At 37.4% G+C, this 20,724-nt stretch overlaps 1 pseudogene; it reads left to right on the plus strand.

Moving 5' to 3' along the window:
* The first annotated feature begins 16,519 nt into the window (after positions 1–16,519).
* Positions 16,520–20,014, plus strand: LOC126590288 (putative pentatricopeptide repeat-containing protein At3g11460, mitochondrial; annotated as a pseudogene).
* The last annotated feature ends 710 nt before the right edge of the window (positions 20,015–20,724 follow it).

The following is a 20,724-nucleotide window of genomic DNA, read 5'->3' on the forward strand; positions in this document are numbered from 1 at the left end:
GAACGATGAACGAAGAACGAAGAACACTTCCTTCAAGGGCCGTCGGGGCTTGATCTTGAATTGGTGGATGATTGTTGATCCAAAGGGCCGTTGGGGCTTGATCTTGGAAGAACGAAGAACGAAGAACGACTTTCTTCAAGGGCCGTCGGGGCTTGATCTTGAATCGGTGGATTGTTCTTCAAGGGCCGTTGGGGCTTGATCTTGAAGGAGGATTTGATGAAGAACGAAAAGGGCTTTCTTGATCCTTCGGGATTTGCTTGAGAGCTTCGGAGTTTCAGAGCTTTAGAGCTTCAAGGTGTAATATGAATTCCTCCTCTCAAATGAATGAATTAGCCTTCTATTTATAGAAATTTCCAAGGCCTAATTTTGAATATAATATTCCAGATGAAATAAGTCGTTTCTGCCAGGTGTTGACACGTGTCCTGTTTGATGACTTTTCCAACCTATTGTGATTTTTTGTTTAGACACACGCTACGTGTAAAATTTATGTAATACATGAGCGTTGAAATTTTGATTTATCGGTCAACATTTATTTACCGAAATTTCGATGTCTACAATTATATTACTATATGAAACGTCACAACTAACTTGTATCATAAAAATTATCCTTTTCTTTTTGGCATTGCTATTTGCTAAGCAATTATCATTAATTTACATGCTAGAAAATCAATCAAACACTACTAGAAATTACTATTTGCTTGACAAAATTTTGCTCAATAAACAAAATTTTGTTAGCTAAAGTTACTTTGCCCGACAAAATAAAAAATTTGATCGGGTAAAAGCGGTCAACGTTTAGGGGTTTTTAGACACTTTAGGTGACGAAAAAGTTACGTTGGGTAAAGAATTTTCATTAGGAAAGTTTTTCACGCCAAGGGAAAAAAATGATGCATATTATGCCAACTTTTGCCTGATGAAAAAACAGTTCGTCGCCATAGTTAAGTTTGTCTGACGAACCATTTTGTTGGGCAAAGCATATAATGCGTCAGGCATAGATCAAGGATGACCAATCAAAAACCCGATGGATACCTTTTTTGCTTAATGCCCTTCTTAACTTTGGCCAATGAACCCGTTCGTCGGCCTAACCCCAATTCATTAAAACAAGTTGTGCAACCTCTTTCTCCTTCTCCTTTCTTTCTTCTTCATTCCATACACTGCTGGTCCTCTCTACCAAAAATTCTACTATCTCTCTTCACTCAGACCCATCTCATCCCACCTCATCACCCATCTCTCACTCTCCCTCCCCATATTGAGTTAAGGTTTGTTTTTCATCTCATATTGTTAAATATTTTTTGTTAAATTGTATAATTGATTAATTTTCTTTCTTGCAAGTTTGTGATTGAATTGGAAGATAATTAAAGGAAAGGTATGTATCTCTTAATTTAATTTTTTTTAGGAATTTTTAATTTATTTAATAGTGATATAAATGTATGTTGTAATTGTGGGTTGTGTGAAATTTTGAGTTTGTGTTTTATTGAAACATATGTAGCTTAGGTGTATTTAATTTGTGCAGCATTAGCCTAAGAAATCATAGTGTGAAATTTGTTGAAATTTCATAACCTTTATATGAAGTTAAATATGTTGACTAACTTCGTATAATAAAATCATAAAACCTTATACCAGTTTCAGAGTATGTTGGAGTGCGCGTAGATGCAGTACACACCTCTACGATCTAACTGATTCTTGAACTGTCCAGTTAGGATAGTTCAGGAGTGCAATAATATGTGTTTAAGGTTTGTGATGAACATGGCTAATTTTTTATCGTGAAAAATTCAGTTGTATCCCTTAATGTTCTTCAAGTGTGTTTATACCATATTTAGGGCCTCGTATTTAGACCTCGTATAAATACTCGAGAGACTTAAATGTAATTATGTGGTAAGGGAAAGGGCAAATATGTCATAAGTGAGGAGTCCTTATTCTATAAAAGGACCCCTCACCTTCACAATTGAGAGAGGCCAATTCTTAAGGCTCATCACCCTCTCAACGCTTTCACTCTCAGAGCCCTATCCCTCTCTCTCACTTCTCAGAGAAATACAATACAATCAGTGTGGACGTAGCCCAAACCTTGGGGTGAACCACGATACATCTTGTGTTATTTACATTACTTGCAGATTCACTGTCGGATTTACGTTATTCCAAGACCTCCGGTTTTGTGCATCAAAATTTGGCGCCGTCTGTGGGAAACGACACTAAAAGCTGTGTCGGTTTCTCTCTCATTTTTTCACCTCCGTCGTGGATCTGCAAGATCTGCAAAATCCAAGAAACAAAACACCAACAAAATGGCAGAGAAGGACCCAGATATTTAAGGGAGATAAGAACCCAGATCTGCAAATCCACCGAGACAGAACCCCTATCTCTGTCTCTCTTTCTCTCCCCCTCGTATTAACATTCCAGCCCTCCACAAATCGGATATCCTCACCGAGTCTCAACTTCAATACTGCTTGAACGGGGGGCACTCACACGCTCATTTTCTGGAGTTTCTCTCACTCCAATGGCTCTAAAATCGGTGGGCACAAAATGGGTCCTCATCCAGAAACCAAAATTCGAGCTTTAAGTTCTCAAATGGGTACTCGTTGCTTTCTTGTCGTCGGCCATTTCCCGCTCAGAAGCTCTCAGTCGGAGTGAGAAGGTTGGTGATTATTAATGCGAGGAATAACAGCAACAAGGAGAAGAATAAAGAAGACAATCACAGCTTTGCATCGAAACCGGATGAGGCCACTGAGCCTTTCCCTGAATCTGTGCTGCTTAGACAGAAGAAAGTTCAGGAAGATGATAATCTTGTCCTCGAGTTTGCTGATGCCGAAGAAGGCGAGTCATCATGATTCAAACGTGATTGCTGCTTTTAGAAAAAAAAGGAGTAGCGATTGCCCTTTTTTTCGAAGAATGATTCAGTAAGTCGAGAGGCTCGTAATCCTCCTCAATATCTTCGAAAAACGAAGGTGAGCAGCAAAGATCTCTCTTTTTGTCCTCATCAGATCTTTCCAATTTCTACAGCCGTCCATATCGCCGATGGCCAAGATCAATCACCCCCGCCAACAGATCAACGGCCAGATCCTGCCTCAGCTCTGTCCTCACCTTGACCGAGCGGAGCTCTTCTGCTGCTCGTGTAGAGACCAAGTCTACGATCGCGACTTCAACGACGTAGTCGCCGTTGATCAGACCCGGACGAGTTTCGGAGGCTGGAGGCTCCTGTCACTGCAACTAAGGCATGTCGTTGAGATCATCGGAAAACCCATGATCCAGAGAACATGGGAAATGGCAAAACTTGCAACGTAAATCCGTTTGGTGGTGCTGGGCAATAAGCTGCGCAACTTGGCGAGATGGTTGTTGATTCTCTCTCTTCGTCTCCTTTTAGTCTCGCTATGACTCTTAGAAATGACGAGTGCCTTGGCGTCCATGATTTCTTGGGCGGTCAACTTTCCTATCTCAGCCTAAAGACCGAAAGGGGTAGAACTGGGTTGAACCATCGGTCCAAGCGTCTCGAAAAAAAAAACTTGCAAGTACATTGGATCATGGTGTTGTGGCGACAGATGACGAGAGCATTCGAGAATGTTGTCACAGTTTTGGAGCTGATGTCGTAATGACCTCAGAATCCTGCCGGAACGGTATACACCATTTTCAGATTAATTATATAATTGCTTTTTACGGTATACACCATTTTTGTCGACCACCCACAGAAAAACTATAGATATGTTTGCTGTAAAGCAAGTCAGCAAAAGCAAAAGCAAGTCTGCCAGAAAGAGTGGAGGTGGAGAAACAAAGAAAGAGACACAGAAAACAAAAGCAAAAGAAAAAAGAGCAAAGCAGAAAAGAGAATAAAATCTGAGAGATTATGATTTGAATGAGCAGGACCGCAAGTGGTAAGGGACAAACGGTAAAGAAGAGATTAATGATTAATTGGGTGCACATGCATGACAGAGACAGAAAGAGAGGCCCAGTACGCAGTAGGTGCAGTACACACCAACGATCTGCAACTGTCTAAACCTTTATTTTTGAATGATGTAATTTATTTTTCGTATCTTTCGAAGATATCTGTATAAATCCCATCAGAGGATAATATGTATAAACCCCATCAGAGGGTAAAAAAAAAAAAAAAAAATGCAAGCCTAAAATAATGGGCTACAATGTCATGTGGAGGGCGAAGGCCCATATGCCCAAAAGAGCCAGACCCTTTATTATCACCAACCAGGTGACCAAAAGTACGCCCAGTACTCCACAATTATTCGGCAACCTGCCGATATTACCACCAACCAGGTGATCAAAAGTACGCCCAGTACTCCAAAATTATTCGGCAACCTACCGCTATTACCACCAACCAGGTGATGAAATGTACAACCCGTACTCTAATATCATTTGGCAACTAGCCATTCATGCCACCAACCCGGTGATGAAATGTACAACCCGTACTCTAATATCATTTGGCAACTAGCCATTCATGCCACCAGGTGATGAAATGTACAACCCGTATTCTAATATCATTTGGCAACTAGCCATTCATGCCACCAACCCACTGATGAAATGTACAACCCGTACTCTAATATCATTTGGCAACTTGCCACTCATACCACCAACCAGGTGAAGAAGGAACTCATCTTCATGAACATGAGCACTACTCATAACAATCATACATAAACATTCATGACCATCATTCATGTCAACATTCATGAGCATTACTCATGTTAACATTCATGAGCATCACTCATGACAACATCCATGAGCATCACTCATGTCAGTCAACATAAACATTCATGAGCATCACTCATGTCAATCAGCTTCAAAAGCTTCATTTATAGAGCTACAGCTTCAAAAGCTCCATTTACAAAAGCTCTAGCTTCAAAAGCTTCATTTACAGAGCTCTAGCTTCAAAGCTTCACTTACAAAGCTTCAGTGCAAGGTATACAAATACTGCCTCGGAACCACCGCCACTTCGGCCCATACATGGATTCAATTTGAAGTCTTCAGCCAACATACTCTATTGACCGAAGACTTGGGGGACTACACTATACACCATATATTGGGCCTCAACTGGGCCTCATGAAAAATACTCGGGGGACTTAGCCCATTACTTATGTATGGAGAGGTGAGCCCTTATTCTATAAAAGGGACTCCCTCACTTTCATTAGAGAGCACCCATTATTCATGTACTGAAGAGCGAGCTCTTATTTTATAAAAGGGAATCTTTCACCATCATTAGAGAGCAACACCGCCAGCTGGGCAACTGCCTCGCCGCGAGCATCACTTATAACCCATCACTTATGTATTGAGGAGCGAGCCCTTATTCTATAAAATGGACTCCCTTACCACCATTAGAGAGCATCACCGCCTACTGAGCAACCGTCTCGCCGCGAGCATCAACTCTAGCCCATCATTTATGTATTGAGGAACGAGCCCTTATTATATAAAAGGGACTCTCTCACCATCATCAGAGAGCATCAACTCTAGCCTATCATTCATGTATTGAGGAGCGAGCCCTTATTCTATAAAAGGGACTCCCTCACCTTCAAACGCTGCAAGCCGAGCCAACCAAGGCAACATGAGCCACGAGCCGAGCAGCCTCGCAACGTGTGCTACTTCTAGTTGAGGGTCATTTCAGATTGAGCACTGCCTCACATCGAGCATCAGTTCAAGACAGCATCTAGTTACTTCGGCCCACACATGGACTGAATTTCAAGTCTCCAGCCAAAAGATTATCTTGACTGAAGACTTGGGGGACTACTGTTTATACCATATTTAGGGCCTCGTATTTAGACCTCGTATAAATACTCGAGAGACTTAAATGTAATTATGTGGTAAAGGAAAGGGCAAATATGTCATAAGTGAGGAATCTTTATTCTATAAAAGGACCCCTCACCCTCATAATTGAGAGAGGTCAATTCCTAAGGCTCATCACCCTCTCAACGCTCTCACTCTCAGAGCCCTCTCCCTCTCTCTCACTTATCAGAGAAATACAATACAATCAGTGTGGACGTAGCCCAAACCTTGGGGTGAACCACGATACATCTTGTGTTATTTACATTACTTGCAGATTCACGGTCGGATTTACGTTGTTCCAAGACCTCCGGTTTTGTGCATCAACAAAGTGCATACTAGATATTTGTTTATAATATCTATGTCATGCACATGGGGAACTCTAGGGAGATGTTGTCGAATTTTTTACGTTGAAAATAGTTGCTTGAATCGCAAACCGCAACACACAAAGTGCATTTTTTAATGGGATGGGATCATCACCGGAGGCATAAGGGAACGAATGATCGTATATCAACTTTTTATGATCACTAAATTCTTTAGAAACAGGCACAATGGACAAAGGGTAGATAAAGTCATGATAGAAGTCATGATGAATATTGGTTGGGATCGACACATTTATTGGATTTTCAAGCAACTATGTCAGTGCTCATAATTGTATCAGGTGTCCATGCGTGAAATGTAACAACTGTGTTTGGATGACATTTGACAAAGTCCAATATCATTTGTACGAGAATGGAATGGTAAACACTTACTGAATTTGACTTATCAACGAGAATCGCCTATTAAAGCGTCAACAACTTCTGACAACGGCATTAACCCCTTCATCTAGTCTTGTTGATGATGACTAAGTGATAGACATATCGAATGATACTTACCCTAACGCTTAGCTCGAGGTGGACGATGAGCTTCCATAGACCCTGAGAAATACAATAGATTGTTGAAAAAAGCTCAGCGAGAATTGTACTATAGTTGTCAAGATTTCTCGATCCTAACAGCCCTTGTGCAGTTGATGTACATGAAAGTAGAGTGTAATATGACTAATCAAAATCATGATATGATGATGGAGATTATTAAACGTATCATTCCGAAACCTAATGCATTGCCTATAAATCATTCTACCTCAAAAAAGATGTTGAACGATCTCGGGTTGGAATATCGAAAGATCCATGCATGAAAAAATAATTGTGTATTGTTTTATGTTGAATTTAAGAAGCTAGACAATTGTCCCAAGTGCAATGAGCTGTAATATCGAAAGAACTAAATTCCCAATCAGGTGTTGCATCATTTTCCATTGAAGCCAAGATTACAAAGAATAACATGTCGACCCACATTGCACGTAATATGAGGTGGCATAAGGACGAATATTTTGATGATGATGTACTACGACATTCGACAGAATTTGATAAAATGTATCTTGATTTTGAGGCACAACAAAGAAATGTCAGATTAGGACTTCTTACCGACGACTTCAAATCGTTTGGACATTTTTCAAATGAGCACAACACTTGGCCGATGGTTGTCATGGAGATTCCTTATAACTTTCCCTCTAGTGATGCATGAAAAAAATCAACGATCATGAGTTTTTTTAATACCCGGGCCAAAGTCACCCAATGATTTCATTGATGTTTATATGCGGCTGTTGACTGGTGGGTTGATAGATTTATGGAAAAAAAATAGTGTACGAACGTACGACAAGTCCATTGAGAAAATGTTTACTATGTGAACAACAATTATGTGGACAATTCATGATTTCCCAGCTTATGGTATGTTGTCAGGCAGGAGCATCAAAGGTTATATAGCAAACCCTATATCGATGATTACTGATTACACCTTGTCATTTTGGCACTCTTGGAAGATATGCTACTTGGGCCACCGAAGATAGCTCTTCTTCAATCATGACTAGCGTAGGGAGTCTAAAGCATTTAATGGGAAAACAAAGTTTCAGCTTAGATCAAGGGAATGGTCCGGAGATGAGATATTGTCCAAGTTGAATAGTCTTCGATTCGGGGAAAAGACCGAGACTAGTGGAACTGTTAAATTGGACGAGAAAGAGTATTTCTTAAATTATACTGGCCGAAGTTGAAAATCAAACACATTGCCGTTCCCATGCATATTGAGAAGAACCTTTGTGAAAATGTGATGGGAACAACTTTATCCATCGAGGGAAAATTGAAGGACACCATGAAGAATCGTATTGGCATGAAAGAAGTGGGGATAATGCTCAACCTGTGAGATGAATGTGTCAATGGTAACTAATTATACTTTCAAACCGGATCATAAGAAAGGTTCCTTAAGTGATTGCAAAGTGTGAAATTTCCAGGTGGGCACGCTGGCAATATATCAAGACAAGTTAAAATGGACAGTGGCACATTGTTGGGTTGGAAGAGTTGTGATTTTCATGTGTTACTACAACGACTCATTTCCATTGGTATTCGACCTTACTTGGACAACGAGGTTGATGAGACGATAACATGTTTGTCTTAGTTCTTCTAGCAATTATGTGCTAAAATGTTGCGAAAGTTAGACGTAGATGACATGAGCAAGGATTTTATGTATGTCTTATGCCAGCTAGAGAAAATATATCAGCGGACATTTTTGCACGAGTATGGTTCACCTTCTAATACATCTACCAGATAAGGCAAAGCTTGCTGGGTCGGTGCATAATCGTTAGATGTATCCAATTGAGAGGTAATCTTATCAGTATGTTTGTTAATATTCTTCATCTAGAAATTGAAATAAAAATTCTCATAATGTTATTTTTTACTGCTCCTCTCGTACAAGCGGTTAGTCCGCAACAAGGCATGACCCGAATGATCCATAGCGGAGGTGGTCATTGTATAAAAATCACTTAGGTTTTGTGCGATGTATCTCCGAAATGTTGAAACTTCCTTTAATAAGCACCTGCGCAATTTTGACGGGATAAGCTAACCAAAAAACTATTTGTCTTTGCTCAACCTACACGACCATTCAACGAAGAACCTTTGTCTGAACCATTTAAAGATGGCGACTTGAAGGTGGCTCATTAGGTCATATTAAACAATTGCAATAATGTTTGGTTATTCCGCGAACAACAACATGCATTGATGAAAACCTAATATCCTTCCAATCATGGGTTGAAATGGACAGACATTTATTTCCAAGTTAGTTTGCCAAACATGTAAGTCTTTTTATTTTTAAATTAATTTGTTTTTGTTTGTTGAAGAAAACTTACATATACAGTGGTATTTGATTAAATTAGATGAGACAGTTGAGAGAAGATAAATCGCCCTTGTTCAACGAAGAACTACTGGAACTAGCATGTGGCCCCATAATAGCCGAAACGTACTCTGGTTGTTACATGAATGGAGTAAAATTCATGACAGCCGAATAATGTGATAAGTTGTACACTAAAGCAGTGGAATTTTTGTACTGGGAAAAATGCAAATAGTTTTTTCATCGACAAAATTATAAGTGTGGTTCAATTGTTATACGCAAACTGTAAGGAGGTTAAGCTGTTCACATGTCATTGGTATGATACAAACCCAGATAACCCAGACAGTGTTATTGAAGATAATTTCTTGTTATTCATCAGCATAAACATTCGGTGGTTTGAGGATGATTGCCACATCCTTGGAAGTATGGGGAAACAAGTATTCTACCTCATAATCCAAAGACAAGGGGAGAGGGTTGGAAAGTAGTCCAGTTCATACAATATAGAAATATTTGGGACTTTCTAGGACCACAGAAAGATGACAATCAGGATACATGAATTTGGTAACAAGCAGGATATTCTTTAGTTAAAAAATAAAGTATGCTAGACTGATTTGTCAAGGTCACCAATCAACTAAGTTCAAATTTGTCAGTTAATCAAACACAAATCAATAAATCAAACTTAGCTTATTGTAAGTTTTCCTAGTCAACAGTAGTCCAGTTCAATACACATATTAACATCTAAAATAATCAATGTGGACTAGATATAGGAACTAGGCAACAGGTACATATTCATCAGAACCAAAAACCAAGATTCAAGAAACAAACTTTGTAGACTAGTATGTTAGCCTAGTCAACAACAAGACAATTAGATCTCACAATGCAACAACATATAGTTAAGAACCTTACATATTAGTTCATCAACTAAGTAGTTCATACATCATACCATAAACATATCAAGATAGTAAGTAAGTTTAATCATGAAGAAACACAAAAAGTTTTGATCGAAAAAATCCACCTTTGCGTTAAAAATTGAGGATTGTACGGAGTTCCATCCACTAGTGAAAATACCATATAAAGTACTACATCAACCTCAATTCCTAAATCTAATATATGAAACAGCTTTACCTTTGTGCAACCTTACTTTGCACAAGATGAAGATGTCTTTAGTGTTCACTAGAAGACAACTCCAACCTTGGAACTTTTCTGCTTGTGGCACCGAGACCAACACTCTTAATGCAAATGATATGATGGTGATGATAATGTGAAATTTGGATTCAAAACACCAATCAGTTTCTCTAGTCAAATAGTTAAAGGAAGAAACCAACATGAACCCGAAAATAGGTCTAAATGAAGACTTGAAAGCTAGACCATGAAAACAATGCAAACCTATTCTCAATGATTGGTAGTTTAATGCATGAAAAACGTTTGGCAGCTAGGGTTCCATAAATAAAGGAGAGGCAAGCTCAAGAGCTTTGAATGCACTCTATCTTTCTAAAATTTAACTAGACAACCTAAGAACAAATGAACCCTAGCAATTATTTTTAAGCAAAATGATTGTTTGTTTTTAGCTAACAAGTATAAGAAATACTTGTCAACCTAGAAAATGATCTGAATAGATCAAAGGCTAAAAGCAGTCCTTCTGCAAAAAGGTGTCAGTCATCCCATGTGGGCAATCTTAATTTGCATGCCCAACTAGCTGGAAAGTAGCAAGTAGTTTTGACTTGAGAACATCACTTATCAGAAGGCAGTAGAAATTTTAAATGTGCAATGCATATGCATGAACAAACTGTTGAAATGATGGCCCAACCCCTTGAGTAAATATTTCCAACAATAACAACCCTTTGTGCAAAGTATGTCATAAACTAATTTGAGCATGTGTGGTACATATTACATTATTGACAAGGAAAACCAAACACATAAGTCTAGACTTCACAATCTCCCCCTTTCACTATAAGAAAACAAGGAATATATGGCGGAATTAGTGGTGGTGCCCAAAAAATCGTCATATATTACGAAAATCAGTGAAGAGATTTTAGAAAGCTTCACATAAAAACTTTCACGGGACCTAGAATATTTTTTTAGATTATATGCGTCACATGTAACCTTCAGATTTGTTACACATAAATGGGTAGAAATTTTTATCATCCAAATCAAAGTCTATTGGTGACGAATAGCGCGTCACATAATTTTAAAGTAATGCGAGACACGTACACGTGAGGCTAAAGATGCCTCACTGATTCTATAAAAAAACTATTCATAAAAAACAAAAATTAAAAATTAAATAAATAAAACTTTCTTTCATCTTCCATAAAGAAAATGCCCACTTTCACAAATCCCCCTTCTCTATCTGCACTTTTCACCCTGCCCCCTTCATCTCCCTCTGTTGTGCAGAATCTAGTAGTTTCCATCATCAGCGACCACCACCTCCCCTTCATCTCCCTCTCTTGCCCACTCTTAATTTTTATATGCACTCTTTTTCCCTATTGCACTCTGATTTGTCTCACTTCCCTGACTCACTCTCTCCCTCAACATCCAGATACTTACATCTTCGGGTACTTGGTGGTTGCAGTCGGATAAGGTCTTATTTCATCTTAATTTTGTCTTAGGTTATGCACATAAACCTTTGAATAAATGAACTATGACAATTTCCAAACTTATAACCTTAAAAATTAATTTAATTGAAATGATAATTGCATTTCGTTTTGGCAAATTAGTTGAATTAATTCCCTAAATGTTGAAATGTAATGCTAATTTTGATTCTTACATCATTTTCAGATAGGCTTTTATTTTTTTATTTTTATCAAAGCATGAATCGGTGATATCAAAAGTTATGAGGTTTTGGAGGTTGTGAGGAAAGATACCAACGACTTTTATACTTTCATCTCAACAATTTGTATTTGATTTATATTTCATTTTATCAAATCATCTTTCCTAATTATAATTTTGTGTAGCCACAACTGGCTAGGGCTCGAGTCTCAACTAAGTCTATAAACATATAATACGTTTTTAATAAACAATGAAGAGAACATGCTCTCAAGCATACAGAAGCACCCAAGCTTAAAGAGTTAAATGCTATGTTCTACCTCATATTATGAATACTCATGATTTTACAGGCAAAAAGGATCTCGATATACGCAACTCATTTTTTTTCATGGGTAAATGCTGGCATAAAAAATAATTCATTTTTGTTACATCTTTGTCACAAAGGAACTTGATTCTCAATTTTATCATCAAATTCGAAGTGAGAAATTCTTGTATGCATTTAGCCATTGTGGGAGGGTTTGACGAAGTATGCATCCATTAGTGTGACTGTGAGAGCAAATAAAGCTTCTATCAACTAGTTTCGTCAACTTGGAAAAGAAGAATAAAGAGTTGCAAAAGAATTGGAAAAAGAAGAAAAAAAATTGAGAAAGGAGAATGATATTATAATATCACAAGTGAAAGCTCTTTTAGCAAAGTAGGGGCATGGCATCAACAACTTTGTAGGTACTGATGATGATCTTTAAAATGTTGAGGATGGATATGCTAAAATGGAAGACCTTGATACGGATGAAGACTAATTTAGATTACAAAGTCTTTTACTGTTAGTTTTAGTCATGAACATGATAGAAGTTTTTTGTTAGTTCCTCAGTGTCTTAGATTTATCTTTTCTTAGCATCTCAATATGTATAGAGGAGTTGGTGCCCTTCACGATGAACTACCATTGAGCTAAGATGGGACACCAAGATTTAGATTTTTGTTTTTGAGATTTTTATGTTAGTATGTGAAACGTACAATTGGTGTATGTACTTTATGTATGTTCCTAAGTAGTTCATTAATGAAAATGCAATTATCTGAAGCATTACCTTGCATTTGAGATGAATTGTAATTCCATATTATAAACAGGGAATATGTATTGGTCTGTCACATATATTTCCAAAATAGATATTTTATTTTGACATAAGTGATCTAGGTTATGCCACAAATGAAAGAAAAATGTGACATGCTCAGCGTCACTTATCTATTTCATAAGTGACAAAATATATAGGTCATATAATTTTTTTTTTTTTGTGATGCCTTCTCCGTCACAATCCCCTATTTTCGTTAGTTGAAACTAGTATTAAGTGACGAAGGCAGTGTTATGTATGCTGAAAATATGTGGCAATTTTAAATTTCGTGACGTAGACTTTCCGTAATGCCTCATAGGTGATGTTGGCAGTGACGTTGTAAAAGCGTCACATATTATCAAATGTGACGTATTTTTACTTTCTATGACAAATATTTGTTGTCACATAAGCCCTATTTTCTTGTAGTGTTTGACTTTCCTTGATAAAATACCTGAAGCCTAAAACTAATTTCACTCATTCACACTCAAGAGAAGGTCCAAAGTGTCACATCCCCACCACATCCCGGGCTCGACTCTACTGTAGCATGATATTGTCCGCTTTGGGCCCCTATCACGCCTTCACAATTTTATTTCTGGGAACTCACACGAGAACTTCCCAGTGGGTCACCCATCATGGGATTGCTCTCACGCAAACTCGCTTAACTTCGGAGTTCCAATGGAACCCGAAGCCAATGAGCTCCCAAAAGGCCTCGTGCTAGGTAGAGATGGGAATATACATATAAGACTTACAGAATCCACTCCCCTGGGCTATGTGGGATGTTAAACAAGGAATGAAACCTGTACAAAACAACTCTTGACAAGAACAAGTGAAATTTATCATGGGTATAGCAATTTCAAGGAATGTAGCACATAAAATTTATTATATAACACATGGAAGTTAAATTTTCTTGCCACTAACACCACAAAGCACAAAGCACAAAGCACAACATATGGACATGGCAAATATACATGCAACATATATTTGGCCAGTAAAAGCGTGTAATAGGACAATCAAAGCACAAGGAGCATAACATAGCAACTCAGAGAGATAAACAGTAACAATAGCCAACAAATTGCAAGACAATCAAGAGAGACCAACATAGGTACAATTCTTGATACCAAAAGTAAGAGTCGTAAAAATATGTCCAAGGAAGGAGCCAAAACAACCAATAAGACATAATACCGAGTAGCACAAGCAAAGTACAACATGAAAGGTTCAATTACAACAAAACCACAATAGGTCCAAGTTTGCCTAATAAAAATTTGAACTCCCCCCATAATTAGTATTCTCTTAGACACTAACTCTCCCAAAAACCTAGAAGTCTACAAACTAAGTGGCGGCATTAGAGTGGAAGGAAGACCAGAAACATAAATTTATTCAACGCCGTCCTCAAAGTCGTTAGACGAAATTAAACGCAATGAATCACCATCATACCAATGTTCTAAAATATGCACGTGAGACTAGAAAAATAGATTGGGACGTGGAAAAAAAAGGAAGATGAGGATTTTGTTGCCTTAAAGGGTTGATGATGAAATAAGGGTTAAGAATGTACTTTGAAAGCGATAATTTCAAATTTCAAGGAGTGAGATCACTTTGAAAGCGATAATTTCAAATTTCAAGGAGTGAGATCACGTCATTTGTTGTAGAACTAGAGATGGAGAATTAGAGCTATGGGAAGGAGCTTGATGAGTTGACATGGTGGCACGAAATCAAAACTGTGAAAGAGGATTCGAATAGAGGATGAAGATACATTTAAACCTAGAAAGGTTAACAGGGGTAAACACCTAGGATACTGTGAAAAAGATCTAAAGCATGGAGAATGATTGTATGATTGAGATGAGAAGGGTTAAAACTTAGTGGGAATTGACAAAAGTACCCTAACCAGAACCAGTGACTTGATAGACACCAAATTTGTTACGCTTATGACATTTGATTTTCCCATTTAACCAACAAACACCAAGGTGTGCCTTATCACAGATTTTACAAAGTGGTTATGTACCTTTTGCACTGTTATTTCTCACATGCAAGCTTGGGTTTCCTTCCCATTTCTTAATTTTCCCTTTTTCCCTTTTTTATTTTGTTGCTTGAAATTGTTGTATTGACCAATTGAACTCCCATCTCTAGGATTAACACTAAGAGACTTAAAAGCCCTCTTTGTGGCTGCATCAACATGTCTCTCTAACCTTCGTTCAAAGGCTTTCAAGGAAGCCATAATTTCTTGTGCATCCAGTGTGCCATTGTCCTTAGTTTCCTCAATAATATTCACTATAGAATTATAGGGTCTTGTCAAATTAATTCATAATTTATGTACAAGTCTCTACTTAGGTAGTTCTTTCCCCAAGGGTTTTCATTTGGTTCACAACATCAAACAACCTAGTAAAATAATCTTTAAGATGTTCAACCTCTCTCATGCGTGTATACTCAAAATCACGTCTAAGAGATTGAAGTTTTACTTTGGTTACCTTCTTGTCACCTCTATATTCTATTTATAGGATCTCCCATGCAGCTTTGGATGTTTATTCATTTGATATTATGGGAAAGATTGCATCTGAAACTGCCCCTTATATTTTCCCAGTGCCTTAGCATCTCTTATCACATTGTCCCTCAATAGTGTTTTTCGAATCATAAAGGGCTTCTCATGATCCTCGGACGCGTCATCTAAATTTGGAATCTCATACTCTTCTCGAACCAATTTTCAAAGATCTTGTGACTTGAAAATGGTGGTCATCCTAATCCTCTAGAAATCATATTTCTCATTATTGAAAATGGGAGCTCTAAGCTCACTGTTACTTGATCCAGACATCTCTCAGTTCTTAAACCACTTTATGGGGTTTCAAATGTTCGAAATCTTGTCGAAAAGATAGTTTCCACAACGCCCTGTTGATTTAATTGAACCTAGGCTTTGAGGCCATGTTAATATTTTGTATTTTGGGTGTTCGAATAAAAAGGAATTTCAGTATTAGTTAGAACTTAGAGCAGAGAGAATAAGAATGTAGGAGGGTGACGATTGCTAAACATTGTAGCTTGGAATCATATATATATATATATATCATGGTAATAGGGTTTTGGTCCCAATTATAGTCATCAATCTTATCTTTATTGAGAAAGAAGACAAGGAACTCTACCTAACATTGTACTATTCTAACCTTAACCACACAACCCAGTTTTAATCTCAACCCTTCATTTGTTTTTTAGGACTTGGCTTGAGAACTAGCCGTTGGTATTTAAACAAAACTAGCCGTTGGCTTCTTGTTGTTGTTGCTGAAGATTGTTTGACTTCCAACAATCAAGGGTAAATTACATTTTACCCCCTCAAGTTTGAGATCGATTTCAATTCCTTACAATATCTTTAAAACATTTCAATTTCATACATTTACCTATCATTTTATTTCAATTTCATACATCTGTTAGAAAATCTGTTAAGTAAACCATTAAGTGATGACGTGACAAATATGGGTTCCCATTTGTGCTGACGTGGCTGCCACATTTGTGCCACGTGGCTAAAAAGTAAAAACAAAAATAAAACAAAAAACAAAACAAAACCCAGATCCCCTTCTTCCCCATAATCCTCACCCGTGCCCACCCTCTCACCCCCCATCACCCACCCCTTCTCCCACCCCCAACACTCTTTCTCTCGCACCACTCTCTCTCCCCAACTATCTCATTCTCTCTTGACATCCTCCCTCACTCGAAGAAAACCCCGATTGATCGAGTCGATGAAGACCACTGCCATCTCCGACGAAGATGGATTGTCTGGGTTTTTTTGGTCCACGGCCGTTGTGATCTGCAACTTTCTGGAGAAAATTTTCTCCACTCCTTCAACATTTGAGTTTTTTGGTTTTTTGGTTTTTATTTTTTAGTCGTTTTCTTTTTGGTTTTATGGATTTTCTAGCTTTCGAAAATTTTCCACCGTCGTTGTGATCTCCAACTTTCTCGAGAAAATTTTCTCCGATCCAGATCTCTTCTCAATTTTTCCCTTCCTACCCATTTTCACTCCACATTTATATTCTCACCTAAATTTTATTTTTTGAATTTTCTGGGTTTTTCTTACAATTTTCCGTACGTGCTTCCTCTTAGACTTTTCACACTTTTGAAATTTAAAAACTTGGAACATAAAATGGAAAAGGTGGTTTTCTGCTTCTCTGACTTGACCGTTTCCATGATTTCGCATTGTAGATGGAGGCACTCGGCGGGGAGGTTCTCATCGGAGATGGAGGTGCAGTGAGGAGGGAAGTGGTTGCGGGTGATGGGTGATGGGGGAAGGGGGAAGGGGTGGGTGATGGGTGTTGGTTTTGGTTTTTTTTTTAAACTTTTCTTTTAATAATTATTTTAATATTTTAAAATTTTTAGTAAGTTTTTAGCCATGTGACACAAATGTGGCAACCACGTCAGCACAAGTGGGGACCCCATATTGCCACGTCATCACTTAACAGATTTTCAAACAGATGTATGAAATTGAAATAAAATGATAAGTAAATGTATGAAATTGAAATGTTTTAAAGATGTTGTAAGGAATTGAAATCGACCTCAAACCTGAGGGGGTAAAATGTAATTTACCCAACAATCAAACATAAAACAAATTATGAATCTTCCAAAATTAACTGTTGCATAAAGAATGTCAATAGACAGAGATTCAATTTCCAAGTTGTGGACATTTCTAGATCCAAGGCCAGATTTAGAGGAGATTTGATGGGGTTAACAGGGGGTTGTGCAAGGGGCCTTACTTTATTGGCATAAAGTGTTGAAGGAAGCATACAACAGTTGTTTCTTTTAGAAAATACTTCAAATGTTTTATTTTTTCCCAACCTAGAAGCGTTTTTTACTTTTTTTTTGTCAAACACTATCAGAAGTGCTTTTGGTGGTCTAAAACTATTTTTACCTATTTTAAAAACACTTCCAAACAAACATAAATTAATAGTCTTAGGACCAAGAAAATATATTAATTTAGTGGAATATTAAATAATTGATAAATTAATAATTTATTGATTAATTAATAGCTTATTAATTTATTAAGGTATTCCGTATTTTCTCCAATGCTCTTAGCATTTAATGTTACGTAGTATAGAAGTGGAACACTATTGAAAGCCAAAACTCTATTTAAACAAAAAATGTCTTAGGGCTCGTTTGGAAGTACTTTTAAAATAACTGAAAACGCTTTTAGAGAAAATATTTATAGATTCCAAAAACACTTAAAGTGATTCCTATAAGAAACACATAATTGGTGCTTCTTGCATGAAGCACTTTAAATGTTTTGTTTTTTTTTTTTTTTTTTTTTTTTGCAGGATTCGCTTGCATTTTTACTAAAGATTGGTTCTAAAAATATTTTCACAAAAAACACTTTCATCCATTTTAAAAGCAGTTCCAAAGAACCCTTAGTAATAGGAAATTATTAATTTATATATTACTTGAGACTTATATGAAATTTTTATTAGGTATTAGAGCATCTCCAAAGGTTATATGAAAACTGCTATGTAAACATACAACAATAAAAGATGGTAGCAAACTTTCTCTGATCGAGCCTTCAGTTACTTACATGGCGTTGAATCAATTGAAGACAAACTTTTTTGCTGTCAACGCCATGTAATATTGATGAGATGCAATATATAATAAATGTTATTGTGTGTATCAAGTATCAAGTAATATTGATCGAGCCTTCAGTTACTTACATTTATTACATAGCACACCTTGGTGTCTTCTATTAAAAAATCATTTACTTGATACTTGATACACACAATAACAGAACGCCATATAATAATATATTGCACCCCATATTGCCATTTTATATAGTAGAGCATCTCCAATTACTGAGACAACAAATCAAATACTTGATACACACAATAACATTTATTATATATTGCATCTCATCTATTAAAAAATCATTTAATAAAATTGATAGTTTAATAGATGATTTTATTAAAAAATCATTTATTATATATTGCATCTCATCTTTTGACAGCGACTATCAATTTTATTAAATGATTTTTTAATAGATGAGATGCAATATATAATAAATGTTATTGTGTGTATCAAGTATTTGATTTGTTGTCTCAGTAATTGGACCCTACAAAGAGATAAAAAGAATTATAAAATGACAATATTATTTAACATATAGGGTGGAGTAAAAAATTGTACAAAATGTCAAATTGCCACATAAGCCATCAAGTATCATTTTGATGTTTAAAATGTGACATTTCATTTGGAGATGCTCTTATCTTATAAATTTAGCAAGTTATCCCTAAGTTGGGAACAATAACAATGTTATTTAACAGATGTTATTAATTTATCGAGTATTAAAGTATCGAGATTCTACTATATTCAACACCCTCATATATGTTAAATAACAAAAAAGTGTGCAAAACATTGTTCAAAACATATATGTTAAATATTCAATACCCTTATATTTATTCAAGCTCCTCTGCTCCTACACCGCCTCCTCCCAACTGAAGCAATCCAACCTTCTCTTTTCCTTCTGCACTAGCTGACCAACCTTCATATTCAACACCCTCATCAGAGCCCACTCTTCCCAAGGCCTTTTCTCTCAGTCTCTGTCCATTTTTCTCCGAATGCTCGCCGCCAATAAACCCTTCGACCGCCATACCTTGCCTGCGGTTCTCAAATCTTGTGCCGGGTTATCGGTGTTGAGGCTGGGCAAACAAGTTCATGGAGCTGTTTTGGTCAATGGGTTTGGCTTTGACTTGGCGAATTCGAATGCGTTGATTAGTATGTATGCCAAGTGTGGTGATTTGGCGGGTGCCCATAAAGTGTTTGACGGAATGCTAATGAGGAATGAGATTTCTTGGTCGGCAATTATGGCGGGGTATGGGATGCATGGAGTGTTTAATGAGGTGTTTGAGTTGTTTGATAGGATGGTGGAGGCAGGAGAGAGGCCGGACGGGGTGACTTCCACTACGGTTGTGACAGCGTGTAGTCATGGAGGGCTGACAGAGAAGGGAAATGAGTATTTTGAAATGATGAAGCAGAGGTTCGGGGTGATGCCCGGGTTGGAGCATTATACCTGTATGGTGGATTTGTTGGGTAGGGTGGGACGGGTGGATGAAGCAGAGGAATTAGTTTTGGGGATGGCGGTGGAGCCGGATGAGGCATTATGGGGTGCATTGTTGGGGGCTTGTAGGATTCACGGGAAGGTAGAGGTGGCTGAGAGAGTGGAAGAGATTCTTCATGGAAGTCGACCTAGTGTAGCATCTATTTGAGGCATTTAACAATGAAGTACTTGCAAAACTCCACCAGTTCTTTGCTCATGATGCTTTTGGGGAAAAATTCCCTTCTCAAGTTGCCTTCGGGATTGAAATTTGTTCGTAAAGCCTATATATACTTCTCAATCTGAAGGTTGCCTTCTAGTTACTGAGAGTTCTACATGTGGATTTCGAATTTGTGGCAGGAACAGATGGAACAGATGGAATGCTTTCTCTTCCATTGCTATGGAACTTGACTTTGTGGGAGAACATATTTTGATGGCAATGGATATAACTCCTAGAGGGTGTAAATAACCCAAGGAAGAAAGAACTCTCATTCATCACTTTTCGGGTTGATGAAGTTCTCTGTTGTTGGTTTGGTGTTTCTTCTCTTCTCATTTCACCGATGCTAATATCATAAAGTTTTTTTTTTTTTTATTTAACTTGTTTGTACTGGTTTGTTTTAGTACCATGTCATAGTTTTAGTTCACATCTCATAAATGAATTATATAGTGAAATAATTTCCGCACACCCATTTTCTCGTTTTGCACACTTTTTTGTTTTTTCCCCCTAGTATTAGATTGAATAAATATAAGGAAAATTTAGGTGGGGGGGGGGGGGAATGAAGAGGTGTGTGCAAAAGGAAAAAGAGGGTGTACGAAATCACTTCTTGAATTATATTGATAAGACTGGTTTTGGAGCTTCACAAGTAATCATAGAAAGATATT

This window comes from Malus sylvestris, chromosome 11, assembly GCF_916048215.2.
Source record: "Malus sylvestris chromosome 11, drMalSylv7.2, whole genome shotgun sequence".
In the NCBI taxonomy this organism is placed as follows: domain Eukaryota; kingdom Viridiplantae; phylum Streptophyta; class Magnoliopsida; order Rosales; family Rosaceae; genus Malus; species Malus sylvestris.